Below are 15,764 nucleotides of genomic sequence, written 5' to 3'. Positions count from 1 at the left end.
TGGTTTCCTGGCTCTGCGAATGTAGGCTGCAGGCTCCAGCCTGTGGGCGATGCAATCCAGTGTCCTTCTGTTCTGTGCAGCCGTCACCTCACAGATGTCTGGGCTGCAGGGCAGAGATGCCTTTCTCCCCTATCCAGACTGCCTAACACAGCAGTCTGGAGTTCTGTGAGTAGAACTCCAAGCACACATGTGTAGAGTTCTGGGACTCGCGATTTTTTTTTTCTTTCAGGTTTTTATTTTTTTTCTTCTATCCTTCTACAGGTGAGGGGCTAAAGTCCTGCAGTCCTATAGGGTTCTGTCATTGGTATGTTGTATTAAATCTTTGTTGCGTTTGCCTTTAAAGACTAGGTAGGGCATGACAATAAAGGTTCCACTGACTGAGCAGTTCACTTATTTGTTAAGTAAAAGTAAAATAAATATAAATAAATAGCTTTCAGCTGTCTCTCATTTTCCAGAACACTCCTGGGTTTGCCTTATATTTTTGCTCTCTCCCTCATAAAATGTTTGATTTTCTAGTATATCACTGATGATTACAGTCAATCAGTTATAACAGACATTACAGTTTTGTTGTTTTTATTTTTCAGAAAATGCATGTTGATGCAAAAACTGTTGTTTCATCAACCTTCTGAGAGATTACAGTAATATAAAAAGAAGTTGAGAACTATGGAGGTAAGCAAAATGAACGAACAATGACTACTAAATACTTTATACAAGGTAGAATTCATAGATGACTGATGTAGGATGCAGAAAGTCCCTTTGAGCAGTTCCCAACAATGGCCATGGTGATGGAGATTCATAGACTTGTATTTCTCATTGCATGACTTTATACAGAGAGAAAGCACACTACATATCTTAGTGTAGCAGTTTGTGGTAGTTGTGTTTGAAGCTATTGTCATCTGTACTCCAGAGCATTGACTTGCTTTAGCCCCCACCAGTGCTGTTCAGGATGCGCATCCTTGTGGGCTTTGGGCAGAGAAGCAATAGAGATAGTGGCTGATGTACCATATCATGGTAATGGATTGCTATGATTACAATATGGATTTGGATATTATCAGGAGTGTGATCAACATATTTCACCCATATCCTGAACTAATGGAAGTCTATGGTCTTCCTATCTCATTGGAAACCAATGTATGTGTAGCTCTTACAGTTTTAAATACAGGTATGTTTCAGCACCCCACAGGGGACACAGGTATTTCAAAGACATCTGCTTCTCAAATATTCAGAAAGTTTCTCATTCTCATGCTGCAGCATGTGGAAGAGGATATATAGTTCCCAGGGACTGCAGAGGAGCGAGACATCACTATTCATGCCTTCTACATGACTGCACACCTTCCTGAGGTACTGGGTGTCACAGGTTGTACTCATGAGCCAATAATGAGTCCACCTGGTGCATAATCACAGAGGTGAATAAACAGGAAGGCTACAGTTCACTGATATGAGAAATGGTCTGTAATTCATTAAAAAGTATTTCCAATGTGCATGTGCAGCAACCTGGCAGCTCATAGATTCCCACATATAACATACATCTGACTGGAATGTCCATTTTCAGCATGGTGATTTCCCCACAGCACTATCTAGCTGAAAAGTACTGGTACAATGTGCACAGTAAATGATGACACATACATATCACACTGTCCATGCAGGTAGCCCCCCCCCCTCCCCAAAAGACAAAAATGTCATGTTGTCTTTTGCAGGTGATACTGGCTGTCCCATTTAACCATGACTCATGACTCATTTCATAGAATCAGAGAAAATGAGAATATACAAGACAACTGGGCCCCATGTCCATTTATGCTTTGCCAGTATCCACCTGTATACGTTACCTATTTTTTCAAGGAGCAACAGGCCAGTCATACTAATGATGTATTTGTGTTTACCTAACCAGTTTTTTTAAAGCAAATATTGCATTGCTTAATTTGGAGTGGAAGTTTGTTCCACAGAAGGGGTAAGCTTTGTGGGATAAATCTGTCTTTTCAACATGTTTTGTTTATTTGCTGATACAAGATTAGATCCCCAGTTCTAGTGTTGGTGGGATTGTTGTGGAGACAGAGATCCTGAACTACTAGATCCCTAATGGCTGAAAGGCTAGGCAAAGACCACCTATAAGGAGTTTGCAACCCAAAAACCATATCAGAAAATCATTTCAGCACTGCCCATGCCTAGACATTTGTGTTTGGGCTGTTGAAGTCAAGGTTTTGTTACCTGGCAACATCTGTTGGGTCTCCACAGTCATCTTCTTCTTCTTCTTCTTTCGGCTGTTCCAGTTAGGAGTCTCAATAGCAGATCATCTGTTTCCATTTCTTCTAGTTCTCTGCATCTTGCTCTGTCACACTAACCACCTGCATGTCCTCTCTCAGCACATCCATAAACCTTATCTTAGGCCTTCCTCTTTTCCTCTTACCTGTTAGCTCCATCCTTTCCCCAAAATATACCCAGCATCCCTGCTTGGCACATGCCCAAACCAACATGATCTTGCCTTTCTGGCTTTGTCTCCTAACCATCCAACCTGAGCTGACCCTCTAGTATACTGATTCCTAATCTTGTCCATCTTCGTCACACCCAGTGCAAATCTTAATATCTTTAACTCTGCTATCTCCAGCTCTGACTTCTGCCTTTTTGTCAATGTCACCATCTCCATCCCATATAACATAGCTGGTCTCACTACTCTCTTGTAGATCTTCCCTTTCACTCTTACTGGTACCCATCAGTCACAAATCACTCCTGACACTCTTCCCCACCCACTCCACCCTACCTGTAATCTCTTCTTCACCTCTCTTCCACACTCACCGTTACTCTGAACTGTTGATCCCAAGTACTTAAACTCATTCACCTTCACCAGCTCTACTCCCTGCTTCCTCACCATTCCTCTATCCTCCTTCTTATTCACAGACATATATTCTGTCTGAGTCCTGCAGACCTTCATTCCTCTTCTCTCTAGAGCATATCTCCATCTCTCCAGGGTCTCCTCCACCTGTTCCATACTCTCACTACAGATCACAATGTCATCTGCAAACATCATAGTCCACGGGGACTCCTGTCTGATCTCGTCTGTCAACCTGTCCATCACCATTGCAAATAAGAAAGGGCTCAGAGCTGAACATTGATGTAATCCCACCTCCACCTTAAACACATCCATCACTCCCACCGCAGACCTCACCGCTGTCACACTACCCTCGTACATATCCTGTACCACTCTTACATACTTCTCTGACACTCCCGACTTCCTCATACAAAACCACAACTCCTCTCTAGGCACTCTGTCATATGCTTTCTCCAAGTCCACAAAGACACAATGCAACTCCTTCTGACCTTCTCTGTATTTCTCCATCAACACTCTCAAAGCAAACATTGCATCTTTAGTGTCCTTTCCTGGCATGAAACCATACTGCTGCTCAGTATTCATCACCTCCTTTCTTAACCTAGCTGCCACTACTCTTTCCCATAACTTCATGCTGTGACTGATCAGGTTTATCCCTCTGTACTTACTAAAGATTTGCGCATCACCCTTATTCTTAAAAATCGGTATCAAAACACTGCATTTCCACTCTTCTCACTTTCCAAGATATCATTAAACAATCTGGTTAAAAATCTCACTGCTATCTATTAAACACTTCCATGTTCTACAGGTATGTCATCTGAACCAACAGCCTTTCCATTCTTCATCCTCTTCATAGCTGTCCTTACTTCTTCCTTACTAATCCATTGCACTTCCTGATTCACTATCCCCACATCATCCAACCTTCTCTCTCTCTTATTCTCTTCATTCATCAGCCTCTCAAAGTACTCTTTCCGTTTGCTCAACACACACTTCTCACTTGTGAGTATGTTTCCCTTGTTATCCTTTATCACCCTTACTTGCTGCACATCTATTCCAGGTCATTCCCTCTATCTAGCCAATCAGTAGAGGTCTTTTTCTCCCCCTGCAGTGTCCAACCTTTCATACAACTCTCCATACACCTTATCCTGAGCCTTCACTACCTTTCTCTTTGCCAAATGCCTCATCTCCTTATACTCCTGTCTACTCTCTTCATCTCTCTGACAATCCCACTTCTTCTTCACCAACCTTTTTCTCTGTATACTCTCATGTACTTCTTCATTCCACCACCAGGTCTCCTTGTCCTCCTTCTTCTGTCCAGATGTCACACCAATCACCTTCCTAACTGTTGCCCTTACCAGCCCTGCTGTAGTTACGCAGCTATTTGGTAACTCTCCACTGCCACTCAGTGCCTGTCTTAACTCTTCCACCTCACAATCATCCTTTTTCACATTCCACCATTTGATCCTTGGTGCTGCCCTCACTCTCCTCCTCCTCTTCTTGATCACCAGTATCATCCTACAGACCAACATTCTATGCTGCCCAACCATGCTTTCCCCTGTCACCAGTTTACAATCTCCAATCTCCTTCACACTGACCCTTCTGCATAGGATATAATCCTCCCGTGTGCATCTTCCTCCACTCTTGTGCATCACCCTATGCTCCTCCCTCTTCTTAAAATATGTATTCACCACAGCCATGTCCATCCTTTTTGCAAAATCTACTATCATCTGACCTTCTGCATTCCTGTCCTTAACACCATACCTACCCATCACCTCCTCATCCCCTCTGTTCCCTTCACCAACATGCCCATTGAAATCCACTCCAATCACCACCCATTCACCATTGGGTACACTCACCACCACTTCATCCACCTCACGCCAACATTTTTCTTTCTCATCCATCATACACCCAACTTGTGGAGCATATGCACTAACAGTCATCATCACACCATCAATTTCCAGCTTCATAAACATCACTCTATCCGACACTCTTTTCACCTCCAAAATACTGTTGGCATAGTGTTCCTTCAGGATAACCCCTACCCCATTTCTCCTCCCATACACACCATGATAGAACAATTTCAACCTGCCTCCAATAAATGCACCTGGCTTTACTCCCCTTCCATCTTTTTTCTTGCACACACAATATACCAACCTTCCTTCTGTCCATCATATCAGCTAGCTCTCTCCCTATACCAGTCATACTGCCAACGTTCAAAGTTCCTACCCACGCTATCACACTCCAAACCTTGCTCTGCTTTTCCTGCATTCAGGCATGCCATCCCCCTGTTCTTCTGCTTCTCCTTTGGCCAACGGTATCCCAATTTCTACCAACACCCTGTTGGCTAACAGTACTATTGGCTGCCATTGTTAACTCAGGCCTCAAATAATCCGATATGGAAATCTGAGTTGTTGTCTTCATATGTCATTTGGCAGTAGGTTTACACTGGATGCCCTTCCTAACATAACCCTCCCCATTTATTTGGGCTTGAGGCCAGCATGAAGAAATGCACTGGCTTGTGCATCCCCAGTGGCTGGGTTCACCCCCAGTCTTTGCGGTGCTTCCTTAAAACAGCCAGCAACCCAGGTACCATGCTTCATAACATGATTATATGTAAACAGGACAGACAGCTGAACTGCATGGCTGACTTACACCACCTATCAGGCACACCAGCAGTAGCAACAGTGATTCTCAGGTAGTGGTTGATGTATGGTCAGTGAGAGACCTTCACAGATCCTCAGGTGCAGTAAACAGCAGCCCTGGCAAGATGGTAGTGTCTAGTTGACCACTATGGTCCACAACATTCATGATGTGACAGTGTTACCTAGACTGAACATAAATAAGTCTTCCCATCAGGCTATACTGGTCAGTGCCATGTTCTGATCCCACTGTGCACCAGGCATCAATTCATTACAACAAAAAAAGAGAGTGTTGTAGGTTACAGTCACCATCATTTGCATAGGAGACCAGGGACACAAGAACACAAAGCTGTCAACACAACCATGGTGAGAAAGTACATCAAAGAAGTGACATGTGGGGACTGTGCTAGGTGGAAAATTAATGACCTGAAATATGATCTCTCCACTGAGTCCCTCCTGCAGAAAGCATGAGATGCAGTGGAGCAGCACACCCTGACAACTAGATCACCAGAGGGCCAGTAATCCCTAGTTATTCCCTACACTGGATCATCAGCTAGAAATGGCTGTCAATAGGTTGGCATCCTATCTATCTTAACAGTCAACACCCCAATCTACCTCCTGCCTTATGTGAATATCTTCTTAGTGTGTTATGCCCTACATCTTCTGCATAGTCTGATCTTCTCCAAAATCCCCAGAAATTGATAATCTTTCTAAACTATGTGTCCATCCTTTGTCACACTAAAACTTGTCTGTGCTAATCCCCCCAATTCGTCTTCTATCATATTTGTTTTTTTGCCCTGCAAACTGTCCTACACCCTCTTTCCATATCCAGATTTCCCTTGTATACTTTACTCCTTATCCTTTCTCACTCCCCCTAAAAAAATAAAATTTACACTCCCTTCTTGCCTTTCACCTTGCTGTCTCCTTTGTGCTTCCTCACTCCCTCTCTCTCTCTCTCTCTCCCTCTCTCTCTCTCTCTCATTGCTTGATGTTACCTGCCTTTCTAACTACATTTGCGGTGAAAGCTGTAGTTGTATAACTTCAGCCACCACAGAAGGATTATTTAAATCCTGTAATTGTCAGCAACTCACTTCCATACTCCCCCCATCTTGTCCCTCCAGGATCTATGCCACTAGTTAAATCCAGGTCATCTGGGGGTACAATAAGGGTTTTAGCCTTCTGTACCAAAAGACCAATACAAAGATTCTTTGATAATTCCTACTAAACTACAATCATCCATTTGTTTCTTTTCTTCATTCCACAAACATCCAGATCCATCCCTTTTTCTTTGACATATTAGATTCTGGTTATATTCCCCTATAAAGACCCACTCTGGCATTAATGACCCTCCATGATGGTACCCATAGTTCATCTTATCCTCTCTGATATTCAGTATTTGCACTTTGGCTAACACTGGATGATATAATGGCTCTATGACTACATGGATGTGGACCTTCCCCAGCAGATGTTCCATTATAGACACTGCCCAATCCAGTGTGTCATTCGTTGTGTTGAAGGAGTCACCCACATGGTTCAGGCAGTCCCACATGTCAGAATGCACAGTGTCTAGTACTTGCACCGTCTCTTCTGAGGCCCTTTTGGAATGTGTCTGTGCTTCCATTACACATACATACGTCATGTGGCACTTACTGACAATCCAGCATCAGGAGTAGGGTGAACAGCAGACCTCCTCCGAGCACCTCCAACAACCGACCTGTGTGACATCTCATCCTCATGATGGTTACAGAAAGAATCAACCAGTTCTGCAACTGGAATAACCACACCATCCTGATCCACTGTGTCACCCTCAACTTGTTATATGTCTGAGGTCTCTGTCATAGATATGAGTAGGCATATTGACTGTGTCCAAAATAGGGCCAGGAGATGTTAGAGGTACAACCTTAATGTCAGACTGACTCTCTACACCTCCAGACTGTGCCTCTTCATCTCCCCTATCATCATCATCATCAGAGGCTACCACTTTTCTGACCTCAGGCAGCACATGTTCTACTGTTTCACTGTTGAGGCTGAACTCACTGGCATTCATGACTGTGTAGAATGATTAGACTGACTGCAGTCTAATCACTCAGTCTCATTTGAAAGGGACTTGCAAAAACCTTTGTGACTAGCATTGATTGAGTTAGGAGAGCAACATTCCTAACATTTAAACAAATTATGGCAACAGTTTCTGCATATGAATACAACTGTGTCTGCAGTTCTAAAGGAGTGGATTATTCATTAAAATGTATATCAGCTGCAAGGCAAAGCAGACAGCAGTCTTGTTAGAGCAGCACAGATAAGGGAATGATGGTCACAAAATAAAGAGAAGCAAAGGCTTGCAGTGTCCATGTTTTATATTGTGTGAGGAAAGATTATCTTCTGTGTAACCAGTATCACAGCCATCCATACTTCTCATTGTAAATTATATGAGGCAAAGGTCAGGAATTGTTTCTGTTACACCTGTAATGTCAATTTATTCTATATCACATACTGAGTATAGATAACCTCTTCTTTATCTTCACAGTATAATGTGTGTGTCACATAGTGATAAGAATCTGAACTGTGTCTTGTGAACACCCTGGTGTCCTGGGGTTCTAATCCAGAGATGACAGTGTTTGTGTGAACATAATGAAGTTCAATGACGTGTTCATGCTGAAGCACAACAAAGGTAAGGAAATATCAAAACTATACATTTTAACTACTTGTTTCATCATGTTTCCTTGCTATCAGTCCCTTTATTTTTTTCTTTTGTCTTCATCATTTGCAGTCCATTTGTTCTGTACCTTGTAATCTGTTCTAATCTAGACATCACTCTTTAAACTCACTTATTTCAATATGGCTGTGAATGTGCAGGTAGGTAACAATGTTGTCAACTAGCTATCTGCTGTGTACATGTATGGATGGGGATTCTAATTACAATGATTTCTGCTCCTTTTTCACACAGAAATGCTTTACTGGATAATGATGATGATGATGCGATCAGATGACATTTCACTTTCCCATGAAAACTACTAAGGCTTTTCCAGTAGGTGAGGACATGAGACTATATTCTAGTAAGACACATGATTGAATCCATGATTATCCACACATTGTGCCTAACTGCCATTCTGCCATCACAGTGATGACTGTATTATACATCATGTGTGTTTGGGTATACACAGCAGCAGGCACCCTCTACCATTATCTGTAATTAGCTCAGTATTCTTTTGAATTGGGCAATGATTTGTTGGTTAGTTGTGGCTGGTTGATACATCAATTATTCTATGTCAGAAAAATATAGTCAACAGCAATGAGGTATGTTTTGCCTTCAAAAGTGACACAAGTCAGCACTTATCTTTTGTCAAGGACTTTGTGGCAGTGATGTTGTCGTAAGTGGCTCTCATCTCTGTGATGGTTTATGCACAATATAGAATTTACACTTGGAATCTAGGTTTATAATGTTTCAATTGATATTTAGTGAATGCACTAGCATCTGCTGAGACTTTAATCACCCTTGTGTATTTGGTATAGCACTTGTGCTTGTTGAGATGAGGATATTAAGATAACAAAAAGTACCACTGGAAAGGATAAAATAACAAGCCATCGTGCTCTGATAACTGTTCTGATGGTGTAACACTTACACGTGTTATTTGGTTTATATATAATGATTAGTGTAACAAGTTGCAACTAAATCATTTTGAGTAGCTTGATTAATGAATGTATTATTTATTTTACATTTGTTTACTGGGGGAGTCCGTCTGGGCATAAAACCCATTTTCAGCGGAGGCCCAGGGAGAAAAGCTCTATTGTTAGTAAACTATTTTTTAGTAGAAAGAAAATTGTATAATACAATAAAGAAATAAATAGTAACAGACATTCATAACGGTAAAAAGACCAGAACAGAATAAATTGGTCAAGTGAGAGACAAGACTAATAATCTTATATAACAATGCTTCTAGAGGAGAGTTCTTATAGTAGTAGCAGGCAGTGACATTTAAGTTTTTCTAGTTGTTTAGTAGCTACTGGTGTAGCCATCATTATGCATTGCACATACGACGAAACATCATCTTTGGTATTTGGCAATGGTTGATCACATGCAGGATTTCTGCACAGGACATCTGCATCAGCTAGTTGTTTTCTAGGCTCATGCACTCCTCTGCCATTGAAACTTGTTAGCCTAATTTACAGTCGTTGGCACTTCGGTACCACTTTCTTTAAATCATAGGATCACAGTAATTACAAGACAATTGAGTTATACAGTCACTTACACCCTACCAGTACCCACAGTCAGACCAAGCCCCTTCTCTCTAGGAGGATCAGGCCTGACAAGCCAGGGGTGAATTAATTAATACCCATCCAATCATCCATTTCCCTTTTGAAGGAATATAATGTATCACAATGCTTAATTTGGAATTGGAGTCTCTTAAAGAGGTGGCAAGTTGTTGCGCAATGAAACTATTTCTCTACCTAGTTTTATTTATCTGTTGGTGAAGATTTAGATTTCTGGTTTTGGTGGTAATATTTGTTTAACAGTAAAAGAGAAGGTCCAGGAATATTTGACCCCTTCTGCTCTGAAATGCAGTGCATAGATCTTCTGCCAGTAGTCTATAAGACATAGAAAAAAGAGTGTTCCAGTCTTTCCTTATAACTTATTCTTTCCAACTGTTATACATGTCAAGTGAGATACATCCCAAAAGGAGCATCGTATTCAATGACTGGCCTAATCAAGGTTGAGCATAACTGAACAAAGACTTCTTTAGATCGAGATGATATTCCCTGATAATTAGTTGTGCTAATTAGGAGGACTGCCTGAACACTATCATTACAAAATCAAAAGACAGGAAATTGTCAGCTCACATTCTAGGTCTCTAACAATATTTTCACTTTGGTTGGGGGTTATTGTTTATGTTATATGTTGTGGGGACAGCTAGTCTACCAACTGTGACAATGTGACAATGGTACATTTTTAAGCATTTAATTTAAAACCATTATTTGCACACCAGGTGTTTACAAGGGTACATTCTTGCTGAAACACTATGGCATCAGTGGATTACTTGACAATGACTCTCAGTTTATAGCCATCTGTAAACATGGCTAGCCAGACATCTTAGGTAATGGTTTGGAGATCAGAAAAATAAATGGTGAACAGAAAGTGTCCCAGCACACAGCCTGGTGGAACACCATTAGTCCCCTTCATACTATCTGATGATGGTTCTGCTAATGGCACCACACGGTTTCTGTCTTTTAGCCATGCTGCTATCTATCCAGATTATACTTAGGGATATATTTATAAGACATTATTTACTTTACCAATGATAGAAGCATGGAAGATAGTCTAAAATGCTTTGACTGGGTCAACATATGGCATGTGGACAGCATGGCTACAGTCAACTCTCTCAAGTTTTACTCTCTCAAAGAAGCTGACCAGATTCATTAGACAGGATCTACCCTTTACAAAGCCAAACTGCCCTGAGTCTAGTTTGATGACATTATTAATGTTATCATTTACCAAGTCAGTTATAATATATTCCATGGCTTTGCAAGTAAGACTTGTCAAGCTAATGAGCCAATAGTTTCCAGGATAAGTAGCGGTGCTAACCTTGTGGTCCTTCTAATGACATATGATTTAATTAATGTTGTTAATAGTTGATGGTCATTCTGAAGCTGGAAACTCCTAACAGACAAGTTTTCACACCTGACTAGGCAATCTTTTTTGATTTGCAAATATTTCTGTTCAATACTGGTTAGCATTTGGGAATATTAGGCAACAGGATGTAATACTTGCGCATGTATTTAGAGTAATGCTGCACCTAGGCTGTGGGTCCTACCATACGCTTTTTGTTAATGATATCATAATGTGCTAGCAGTGGACCTGTGTCCCTAGGACCATACTACAATTTTCTTAAACAGGTCTGTTAAAGGATGAAGCACTATTGAAAGGTCTGGTACAAACCTGCAGAAATAAGTAATATTCAGTGCTTCTCGTCACTCAGTCACACAAGATGGCTCTTGTAACTCGGCTATTTGTCTTACCTTGCTTATACCTGCTCTGACTGAACTAGCATGTACGCTGTGAACAAAGGACAGCAGCTCTGTTTTATTAAAGTCACACTCATCTTTTAAACAAGATTTTTTAATAGTCTGCAGTGCTCCCTCTAACTTTGAATAATCTTATAGTTCTTTGTTTGCTCCAAAATCACCATGTCATTCATAGCAAAACACCATCCAGACTACTGATTACGTTAGTCATTTTATGCCAAAAGGTTTTAGGCACTCAGGTTATAGAATTTCATGCATGATAAGGCATATTTTTCTGTTGTCATTCATTAGGTAGGTGCCACTTCTGACATCATGTCAAAGCATGCACAAATGGTTACCCAGTAAATTTCATTTTTGAGTTGGTGCCATTTCACTAGTTCTCTGACCAAATTCTTCTTGGCTGTTGTTCTCTCTGTGGGGAGTCAACAGTTCCTCCCTGCTTCTTTGTTGGTATTATCCAGGTCCTCTGATTTCCTCCAAAAGCCAAAGACATGCTGAAGGTGAATCGGCATTCCTACAATTTGCCTGTAAGTGAGCAGCTTGACACGGAATATGTATTATGTATGTTTGTGTGAGTGTGCATTTTGTAATATACCCGACTTATTAGGGGTAGTGTGAATATGTACATGTGCATGGGTGAAAAAAATTAATAATCACCAATTTTATCTGAGGGCATGCATACATATTGCAGGGGGTCACATACAGTAATCTTCTGGCTAGCAGTGAAAAAAGAAAGAAAAGTTTAAAAAAAGAAAATGTAATACAGTATACATGCTGTACCCTCAGAGTTTTAGGGGGATCTGCTATCCCACAGCCTTACTAGGGTTCCCATCCTCAGCCTCTGCCTTGGGCCCAATTAAGTATAAAACTGGCCCTGCTCGCACAGTCCTTATTAAGCAACACTAAACAAGCTTCCCCATGCAGATTATGTCTCTTATGAACAAGCTTTCACTACATTTTGTAGCCTGTGGAAACAGTATGTCAAATTGACAAAAGACATTTCCGAGATACTACTATGTTCTAACCTCTCACAGTTTTTTTCATTATTAACAAGTGTTGTATTGTTATAGAAGCCATTGTTGATTACAGTGGAATAACAGCCAAATTATACCTTATGCCTAAAGTTAAATCTAAACAGAGCAGTAAGGTCACTAAATGCAATATCTATATGTATCCTATTGCGACATTTCTACATGCTACTATTGTATATTAATCCCGCGTGTGTCCGCCAGCAGCCTACTGCAAACTTACTATCCCTTTTACTCTTTAAGCCACTTCTCATTACTTTACCTGCTTGTGGCTTATAACTATAGCTACTCAGTGTGGCCACTAGGTGGCAGCATCTACCCATTGCTGAGAGCCTGGCTTCAGCTCCAAACCCCTGAGCATTCTCCTGCTTCTCTCTACCTACGTACCTAGTAAACTAGTTGCCTTAACACTGTGTCTCCTTACCCTTGAGCCTGTTCTCCATCTCACTGATTGTTCTTTGCTGACTTGTCTCCTTCTGTTCTCTTGGCTCTCCATTCATCCTGTGGGCTCACTCTGCTCCCCTACCCTGCCCCAGCTCTTCTTTGCTGACTTGTCTCCTTCGTCTTCTTGGCTCTTCCCACTCCATTTTCCCTGTGGGCTCACTCTGCTCCCCATACCCTGCCCCCAATTCTCACCCACCCCCAATACCTCTACACTTATACACATAAAACCATATCCACTGATTCCATCACCCAATACATTCTTTCCACCCATAATTATCCCTCCTCCACCCCAACCCTACTAATCTATCACACCCTTCCCATGCCATACAATCTAACCATACATGGTATACCCCATCCCCCTCCCTTTCAACACTATATTGACACTAGCTCTTCTCCTAACAAACACTATGTTCACAAAATATACCTCTTTAGTAATCCAAATACTTCTTTTTCTCACCCTACCCTACCTAAAGCATCTCACCAGACCTCTAAATGCCACTCATTCCCCCCTTTCCATACAACTTGTCCACTCTCCTTCCAACACATACACTCTTCAACCTTTATTTCCCCCATCTCTACTCCTTCATCTACTATTCCCCTATGAACTCAAACCTACCCCCAACTATTCTCCTCCCATCCTTATCAGCTCTACTCCATCAAAGTACATAATCCATAAACTAGTAGATAAACAATCTAAACACCTCTTTACCCATATTCTCCAACTAAATACCAATCTTCTCTCTGGTGACATTCACCCTAACCCTGGCCCAAACTCAAGCCCATCCTCCTGTCATGCTTCCCACTCAACTGGGAAATAGCTCTTTTTCTCAGCACTAAATGCCAAAAGTGTATGGAACAAAATCTCTAACCTTCATGCCTGTCTTCTCCACAATCAGCCTGATATCCTTGCTATCTCTGAAACCTGGTGGAAACCCCATATAAAAGACTCCGAATTAATACCTCCCAACTACCAAATCATTAGAAATGATAGAATGCAGAAAAAGGTGGTGGAGTCACTCTCCCCTACCTATCCTCCCTCTCTGTTACTCCCTATACCAAGCCCATACCCATATTTGCAAATGCAGAACTTATTCCTGCCCTAATTCAGGTAAACAAACACAAACTTATATATAGTCACCCTATATATCCCCGTGGTGATAATATCCCCGTCCTCGAAGACATTATCTCCTGGTTTTCCACCATCACCAATGAGACTATAATCCTAGGTGATGTAAACATTAACTAGACCACCACTGAATCTCCTACAAACTCCCTAAATATAAACCTCTACAATTTCTCCCAGCTCATCAATTCCACAACCAGACCTTCTAAGGACTATCCTTCTGGAAACACCCTTGACTGGATTCATGTCTCCCACCCTCATTATTTCTCCGATAGTGGTACCCTCCCTGACCTGTTCAGTGACCACTTTCCTACTTTCACTCATTGCCATCCCTCCTCTATACAACTATCCCACAATTATGACTCTACAGGCTCCTTAAAAAATTTCAACCCCAATACCTTCACTGACTCACTAAAACATATAAACTGGAACCCACTAAAACCCTTATCCCTAGAAGATGCCGTCACATACTTCAATACAACTATCTTAAACCTATTAGACTCCTTTGCCCCCTAAAAACAAAATGAATCAAAAGTAACTCCTTCCCATCGATAACCAAAGACACCTTAGCCACCATGCATACTAGACAAAGCTTGGAAATGCTACCACAAAAACAAAACTATCCTTACCCTAAAGTAAAAAAACGTATTATCACAGACTGCAAATCCTATTCCACTACACTCCAAAATAACCACAAAGCAAACGCAAAAAAGTTCTGGAAGATAATCTCCTCTCTCATTAACCCAGGGAAAAAAGAAAACCCCTGGCCTGATCCAAATGCTTCTGACACAGATCTAGCCACCCAATTTAATTCTGTCTTCATTGATTCCATTACCAAACTAAGATCATCCTTCTCCAAAAACCCTACTCCCCCACTTTCACCCTCCCCTATCTCTTCTATCCCTAGTATTTCCACCTTCCAACCTCCTCCCTTCTCTATCAACCCCATCCCTATATCTACTATTAAAAAACGTTTTCAGAACCTGAAACCATGCTCTAATGCCCCCGATCAAATTCCCTCCTACTTTCTAAAGATAGCTGTAGAAGCCCTTGCCTTCCCCATACGCATTTAAATAAATCAGTCTATCAAAGAAAGTTACGTTCCCCAACTGAGGAAAAAGGGCTATATTATCCCCCTTCACAAAGGGGGCAACAATAACAATGTCACTAACTTTTGTCCTATCGCCATCTTATCCACCATCTCTAAACTGCTCGAAAAAATGTATCCACCTACAACCTTTACCTTATCTCATAAACAACCACCTTTTAACTCCCACACAACATGGATTTAGGCCTGACCACAGCACTACCACTGCTCTCCTCTCCTTAGAAACAGTTAATAAGGCTTGCGACTCTGGCTGTATTGTATCTACCCTCCTCTTCGACCTCTCCAAGACATTCAATACTATCTCTCACAATCTTTTCCTAACTAAACTATCTAAACTAAATCTATCTCTCTCTTCTATCAACTGGTTTACCAGTTATCTCTCAAACAGGGAACAAGCAGTCAAATGGAAGAAAGCCACATCCCCATTCCTTAATACTCCCACAAGTGTCCCCCAAGGCTCCATTTTAGGTCCCCTAATCTTCAAAATCTTCATAAACGACTTCTACCAGACAATTCCCAATGCAAAACTTATTCAATATACTGACGATTCAACAATTATCTGCTCTGGTACCTCATCTCCTCA

Source organism: Protopterus annectens, chromosome 1.part1 (genome assembly GCF_019279795.1).
Source record: "Protopterus annectens isolate FY-2018-M chromosome 1.part1, PAN1.0, whole genome shotgun sequence".
Taxonomy (NCBI): domain Eukaryota; kingdom Metazoa; phylum Chordata; order Ceratodontiformes; family Protopteridae; genus Protopterus; species Protopterus annectens.
Note: the sequence above shows the minus strand (reverse complement) of the source record.